The sequence below is a fragment of the Astatotilapia calliptera genome, chromosome 6 (genome assembly GCF_964374335.1).
Source record: "Astatotilapia calliptera chromosome 6, fAstCal68.1, whole genome shotgun sequence".
In the NCBI taxonomy this organism is placed as follows: domain Eukaryota; kingdom Metazoa; phylum Chordata; class Actinopteri; order Cichliformes; family Cichlidae; genus Astatotilapia; species Astatotilapia calliptera.
In genome coordinates this window covers 28751956-28759580 of record NC_137427.1, presented here as the reverse complement: position 1 = coordinate 28759580, position 7625 = coordinate 28751956, and the positions used below count along the sequence as shown (strand labels likewise).

General features: G+C 39.1%; 2 long non-coding RNA genes across 2 annotated transcripts; one reads left to right on the top strand and one right to left on the bottom strand.

The window, feature by feature from the left end:
- The first annotated feature begins 4418 nt into the window (after positions 1-4418).
- LOC145429480 (uncharacterized) lies at positions 4419-5891 on the top strand. Its single transcript, XR_013909728.1, has 2 exons — positions 4419-4743; positions 5373-5891. It is a non-coding gene; the product is annotated as an uncharacterized LOC145429480 (long non-coding RNA).
- On the bottom strand, positions 5892-6790 carry LOC145429481 (uncharacterized). The gene is made up of 2 exons (XR_013909729.1): positions 6463-6790; positions 5892-6305 (listed from the first exon to the last, which is right to left on the bottom strand). It is a non-coding gene; the product is annotated as an uncharacterized LOC145429481 (long non-coding RNA).
- Between the last annotated feature and the right edge of the window lie 835 nt (positions 6791-7625).

Here is a 7625-nt window from a genome sequence, read left to right as displayed (position 1 = left end):
ATAAGAATTTCAGCACTATGACCTTCAGTTAATACTTTGGTTAATAGTTTGTTTGATCGTTTTGTACTTTTTTCATGTGACCTTCTCAGTCTATTTTAGAGCCACTGACCAAAAGTTTAAAGCGATTTCTCATCTTAATGCCTGACTGGCAGTTCCCTCATCATACTGATGGTCTGTTTTAAGAGGGCTTGACCCGTGCCACATCAGTTTGCCAGCTTCAGAGAAATGACACAGTCATGTGCCTCCCGTGACATCTGAAAGGCCTCGTCTTGGTCATCCGCCAGTAGGCCTGATCAAAAAATGCTTTGTCCATTCTGAGGAACATTCAGGGAGATCATTTCGAAACATGGTTTTTGTTTATCATTTCAGGTCCGTGATTATGACGATAAGCCTTTTTTTCTGAGTAACACCTAAGGTTAGTTTTCAGCTTTTTCTTCTCTTATTGAAATGTCTCAGTCAGACAGCAAGAGTCCATTCTCAAGATGATACAGCAGCATTTTAAAACTCTCTGACATGGGAAACCAATAAAACACTCCTGTAGTGGAGATGGTAGATTTTTTATGGGACTTAATTCACAGTAGAATGGCCCTCCTAATATCACCCGTCCCCGGGATGAAATATAAATGTGACATCAAGGGAGTGGAAGACCAACTTCATGATAATAAGCTGTTAAACAATGCTGCTTAGTAGTAAAAACCTACTAATCAGAGAGAAGATATACGTAAAACATACAAAATCCAAAGCTCATGTGCTCATGTTAATGCATATATATAAATGCTTTCAACTACAAGCATCACTAAAACCTGGCATAATTATGATATAGGGAGTCTGCTATTAGTCTGCAGTTTGTCTAGTTGACTGTTTCTGATAATAAAGCAATTAACTGTGAGAAATTATCTCTCAGATCTACATTGAAATTCACATTTAACAGAAATTCACATTCAGTTATTAAGTTTTTGCACTCAGCAGTCTTCCTTAACCAATATATAACCACAATATAAGCAGCTGGCAGCGAATGGAGCCCCCTCGAGTTGTGCTCACTCGTTCAGACCAATTGGAACATTTTGGCAATCTGTCTGCAATAACTAGATAGCAATTATTTGCAAACCTTCGATAATCTCTCTGGAATGATTGCAGCTGTTTGCAGAAAGGTTGACTCCTATCAGATAAGATGAGCCCTCTTGCCCGTTGTAATTCGAGAGCGTTGTAATGTAATAAAATATAGATATTTGGCGGCCCTATATCGATGCAAGATCACCAAACAAAATATTTTCTATAGCATGCTGTATTGATATTTTGATGTACTCGTCACAATATAAAAATAAAAGCTGAAATAATATAAACTTTAGAAACATTTCAGATGCTATCAGGTAACCATTGTTCCTATTCTTTGAAAATTGCCACCTTTGCCACCAATAATAAATTGTGTTTATTTAAAATGGAGACACTGTTTTAGATTCTGGTATAATGTACCATTAATTTTCTCTTTTATTGTGCTGAGCCTTTTCAATGATGTTTTCATTAATTGCACTAGAAGCTAATGATTATCTCTCTATATATGTATATATCACCGCTTTGTTGTTAGAGAACAGAACAATCTTTTTCACTGGATTATCTACAGCCTTCTATAATATGGCTGAAAGGAGTTAGTGGAGGTGTGAATGTACTGATTTCTGCATCAGGTTTAAGTTAACAGATTAAGATAGCAGAAAAGTTGTCATGTGCGTCATATCGTGAGGTCCAAAAGAAACAATTTTTGTAAAATAATTGGAAAATTGCAGCACAGTGGCATGGTGGTTAGCACTGTTGCCTCACATCAAGAAGGTCATGGTACTCTGGCTTCCTCCCACAGTCCAAAGGCATGCAGTTAGTGGGGTTAGGTTAATTGGAAACTCTAAATTGCCTGTAGGTGTGAATGTGAGTGCGAATGGTTGTCTGTGTCTGTGTGTTAGCCCTGTGACACACTGGCAACCTGTCCAGGGTGTACCCTGCCTCTGACACAGTGGGGATAGACCTGACCCTGACCCTGAAAAGGATTATAATAAGCAGAAGAGAATGGATAGATGAACTGGAAAATTGACTGAGAAGCAGTTTCTAGAGTATAATATTTTGAAAAACAAGTTATGGGTACATATTTGCATAACTTTTTAGGTATATGTACAAGTAGCGGTAATTACAAGTAAGAAACATGTACTGTGCTTCATAAATGAATAACAAATGTAGTAGGGGTGCAACGATACTCGTATCGATATTGAACCGTTCGATACAGTGCTTTCGGTTCGGTACGCATATGTATCGAACAATACAAAATTTTTAATTTATTTTATCAACTTTCCTTCTGATGATGCTGTCTGTGTTGAGCGCTCAGTGGATCTGCGCTCGACAGTGCAGCCTAGGCGGAGTAGTCGAACGCAGATTCACTGAGCTCAGGGCAAGCTAGCGAGACAGAAGTTAAGCTTTCCTTGTAACATGGCAAATTGAACCTCCCCCACCCTCATTCAGATCTGGCGTTTGGAACTATTTTGGTTTTCATGTGACGTATGACCCTGAAGGTAAGCGCGTCATGGACTAAAGTAAAACAGTATGTTGGATGTGCCACGCAATGCTCAATTACATGGGTGGGAACTAGTGTGTTAACTTACATTAACTACTGATTTTATCTACTGTTCTGATTTTATCTGTTTTGATTTTATATACTGTTTTGTTTGTTTGTTTGTTTGTTTGTTTGTTTGTTTGTTTGTTTGTTTGTTTGTTTGTTTGTTTGTTTGTTAAGCGGGTTTAGAGCTCTGGGTAGCTCCCCAGCTGGGTCTAGACTGGGTCTAGAGAGTATTTTAAATTCAGGGAATTTAAAATAGAAAGTAGCTCGTCCACAGAAGGACTGGTAGCTCCCCTTACGATAAGGGTTGAGATCGCGCGAACAGGTGTGAAATGTGTGTGTTTAGTTAGTTTGTTTGTTTGCTTGTTTTAATCAATTTTAAATCATGCTTTTTATTTGTTTTTGTTTCTAATGTCTCTGTAAAGCACTTTGAATCACCTTGTTGTTGAATTGTGCTATACAAATAAATTTGCCTTGCCTTGCCTTGCCTTAGCGCAGTTAGCTCGTTAACGTGTTGGCCGTCCAGCTCCACGCACGGGGTGATCCGCGGTAGCTCGTTAACGGAGATTTGCCGTGTTGTGCCGTTAACATCATTTCAACGAGATTAACGCTGACAGCACTAGTGGGAACACAACGAATATGACTGCACATTTACTCCGACATCATCCTAGTGCAAAGACAAGTGGAAGCAGACAAAAACAACAAGCACGCATGCTACAAACTTTACCCGAGTCATTTAGACAGCTGTTAGCACATGATTCTCCTTATGGGGACCTGATATGTTTAATATGCTGCTGAGAATATAGCCCAGAAGAAGCCTATAGTGTAGCTTTTATTTAGGAAAGAGACATTTCTCTGTAATAAACTCTCTTTTCCAAAAATGAGTGATTTCTCGATCAGACAGATTTATTTTTTTTATTTTGTTGTTTCAGCAACATTAAATTTAAAAACTGTACTTCTGAATTAAAATATATATTTATAATTTTAATAAATGACAAATTAAAAAGGCATGAACATTTTTTTTGTATCGAAAAAATATCGAACCCTGACACCAAAGTACCGAAACCGAACCATGAATTTTGTGTATCGTTGCACCCCTAATAAATTATATATATATATATATATATAAATAAATAAATATATATATATATATATATATATATATATATATATATATATATATATATATATATATATATATATATGGGTCAATACATGAGTGGGGCACAGAAAGGGATTGGCAAGAATACCAGAGGCGCAAAACACCAGCTACTGGTAGACAGAACAGTCAGCCGAGACTGCAAGACCAGACTGACCAACCTGTGCACTGCCTGGATTGATTACAAGAAGGCCTATGACTCAATGCCCCACAGCTGGATACTGGAATACTTAGAATTGTACAAGATCAACAGGACCCTAAGAGCCTTCATCAGGAACTCAATGGGGATGTGGCGTACAACACTAGAGGCCAACTCCAAGCCCATAGCACAAGTCACCAGAGGTGTGGACTCGAGTCACATGACTTGGACTCGAGTCAGACTCGAGTCATTAATTTTATGACTTTAGACTTGACTTGAAAAAATGTTCTCAGACTTGTGACTTGACTTGGACTTTTACACCAATGACTTGGGACTTGAATTGGACTTGAACCGGTTTACTTGAAAAGACTTGATATTTTACCCCAAATGTAAAATTTAACATGCATATTATATAGAGATTGAAAATGTGACGTCATTCACGGGTAGAACCGCAAAGGATTCTGGGAACTCGTGGCAATCGGTACTAGCGCACGCAGGCTTTCAATTAAAATCAGTTATAGGGCTTCGGAGTTGACGTCACGCCGCAATGCATTGTGGGAGCGCGGCGGCATTTTCGGGGTCTACGAATCAAATCAAACACACTGTGTTGGAACGACGATTACAAGATGCTTAAAAGCAGCTTAAAAGAGAATGAACTGTATAGAGACCGATTGCGTCCAGAGGCGAAGCGGCGGTACTTGCAGAAAATAGCGTGCATTGGAAATGTGGACCCGTATGAAATACGGCCGTGGAGTAGAAACCCTGAAGACCAACCGCTATTGACGTAGCCTGATATATTTCATACCTTATCTGTGGAGTCAGCGCGTACAAGTCGTCATTCAATCAAAGGTAAGTCAGCTCGAGTACAGCGAGTGAAATGCGTTTGATTTCCCTGCAAACATTCAGATTACTGCAGCATAAATTCATTCATGAGGGGAAATTACAGTGAGAACATGTGGAGACTGTTAGGTGGATAACATAGTGAGTTCAGTGCATTGATGAGACACTGTCCTGAAGGATTTAGTTATTCTCTATGGTTAAAGAAATTGCAATGATTTATTAATGTTTATTATAAATAATTCTAATTATACATCTTGCTTCCATATTTGTATCTTGTGTCACTAAAAATACATTTTATTTTAGTTTTATACTTTGATTAATGACCTGCAGAATCTCCTTAACATATTAAGTGATTCATAATTGTCACTTTATGCTTTCTCCATCTCTAAAGTGATGACATCCTTGCATTACATACTTTAGGTTCATTTTCTGCAGGCAGGTTTCTGACAGAACAGACAGATTTAGACTATAACATGCAGCGTTCTATAGATGGACACATAAAGAAATGAAAAATCACATGTATGTGCTAACTTTCTTGACACTTTGTTACATTTATGATAAAGTAGATTAAACACATTTGTGTCGGCTTTGGCTCATAGTTCTTGTCTTTAAATGAACTTTGTCTGTGTGTGTTTCAGGTGCTGCACTCTAAGACTGAATGAACCAGCATTGCAGCCATGGGTCACTGTGAGCATCACAGGGAAGGTTGAAGCCGCCCGCTGCACCTGTATGGCCGGAGTCGCAGAGACCTGCACCCACGTCGCTGCTCTTCTGTCTAAAGTAGACGGAACAGTGTTGATCCGTGGCACAAGGACTGTTACAGATGAACCTGCATACTGGGTTTTGCCTGGTAATAATACCAAGATACACCCAGAGGTTGGCCATAAGATAGACGACTTCTCTTCAGCTGCCCAAAAAAAGGCTCTTGATCAAAACATACACAGACCATCTGTAGTGACAGGTAAAAGGAGCCGTCCTCAAAAAAGAAAAACCCCACCTGCTACTGTGGAGGAGTTGTCACTGCTATAATGCCATCATGTTTTATCTAGGGGTCTAGATGTATGCCTGTAGTGCACTGCTGTGTAAATAATTTGCATTTACTGAATATGTACTGACTGAGTCCCACTGTTCAAAAGTTGAATAAAGAAACGAAATTATTTTGCCTTTTTTTTTTTTTTTTAAATTAAAACCACTTTATAGAGCATCACATCAGTAACAGTGTAGAATCCATGTCATTTACAGTTTACAAATGACAAAATGTTTACACCAAATCATGAGTGTTTACATGATATCACCCACTACTAACATTACTTTATTTACTGTATCTTTTGAAAAAATAACAGCACAAGACTTAAGAACATTTAACAGGAGCAGGTTTCATTCTTCTTTGGTTTTATTATCACACTGTTCACCAAACGCAGCAAACCTTCACCATCTTATCCAGAAGGGTCACCTCTTCACCCTCACATGGAAGAAGTAATCTGATTGGCATGGTGGTTTGTTTGAAGCAGGTCCCTCTTGTAGCGCTGGAAACCAGTCATGATGTTTCATCCATTTCATCGGCTGGTTTGCTGCAATAATGCCAAATAATTAGCAACTCTATAAATAGACGGTAGTTCTGCAAAATCACTCAGTAGGATGTTTGTTCTAATTTGCTATGAGCTCAGAGCGCATCGAAAATGAAACTAATAGGCTATAAAGAGAGATATGAACATATTTAGAACTTACCGGAATGAAAATGTCTGGAGCACCAACAGATATTTGGAGATGGAAGAGAGCTGCACGTCAGCTCATCTCACAGCTGCTATCCAGGCTAGACGCCTTCGTTTGGTAACATCGATACACGAGCTGCCTCATGTCGCTTCCAGGTTGGGAAAGCATAAAAAGACAATCCAACCTTATTCCCGTGCCGGTCGTAAGATCGAACATTGCAGCCGAGCACACAGCAAGTACGAACCATGGCTATGCTATCGCTCCTAGCTTAGACCCCCAAAATGGTGAATCGGGCCAAAATCCTTTCCACGCCCACCCCCGTGACATCACGCTCCGAAGCCCTATACAGCAATAAAAAGAAACACAAAAATGTCAAGAAGCTGTTGTATTATTAACTGCAATAGCCGGTCGCATGACAGCCACGGGAAGCCGACGGGTAAAGAGATCGGTTGTTATCGGATTATGTCGTTGAAGAGAAATTGTTCAAGCCATGTTTCCGAAGTAACAAAGACGCAACGGATGGCCTGGATTGCAGCCATTCAAAGACCAAATATAACGTCCCAGAACCCTCCAGCTCACAGGTTAGTCTGCTCCAAGCATTTACACGAAGGTCAGTGTTTTTTAGTAGTTAATACGTCATTTTCATAACATAATTAGTGATATAGGTTACAAGCAAGTCTGGCGCTGAACAGAAATGGTCGCGCTATGCTCCTTTGTTTATTGTGCATAAATAGTGAATTGTCCTGACACAATATTGCGTTTCGCTTCTGTTATTATGGTACATTGACAAGAACATATACTTTTATTCACAGGATAAAACAGTTGTTTTGTATCACTAATTGCCCAGTACGATTACAGCATACAGTATTATTGTCACTGCTACATTTCTGTGATGGGTACCAGAAATTATTTCCACTGCTAATTAATTACCGTTGAGCTCAAAGGTCCTATTAATAAACGGTTAAGGAATGTGTATTTATGACGACGATTTGTGAGACTGGTAAACTTATGATACGTACGATGGTCTTTCGTTCTACACGGTGCATTTCAAGGTCCTGCACCCATCCGTTGGTAAACTGTACCTGGGCTTGTTGCAGTGACCTGAAGTTACTAAACTTCATGAGTGTATGCACTCACTCCAAGAACCGTATGATTATAAATATGCATATAAATATGCT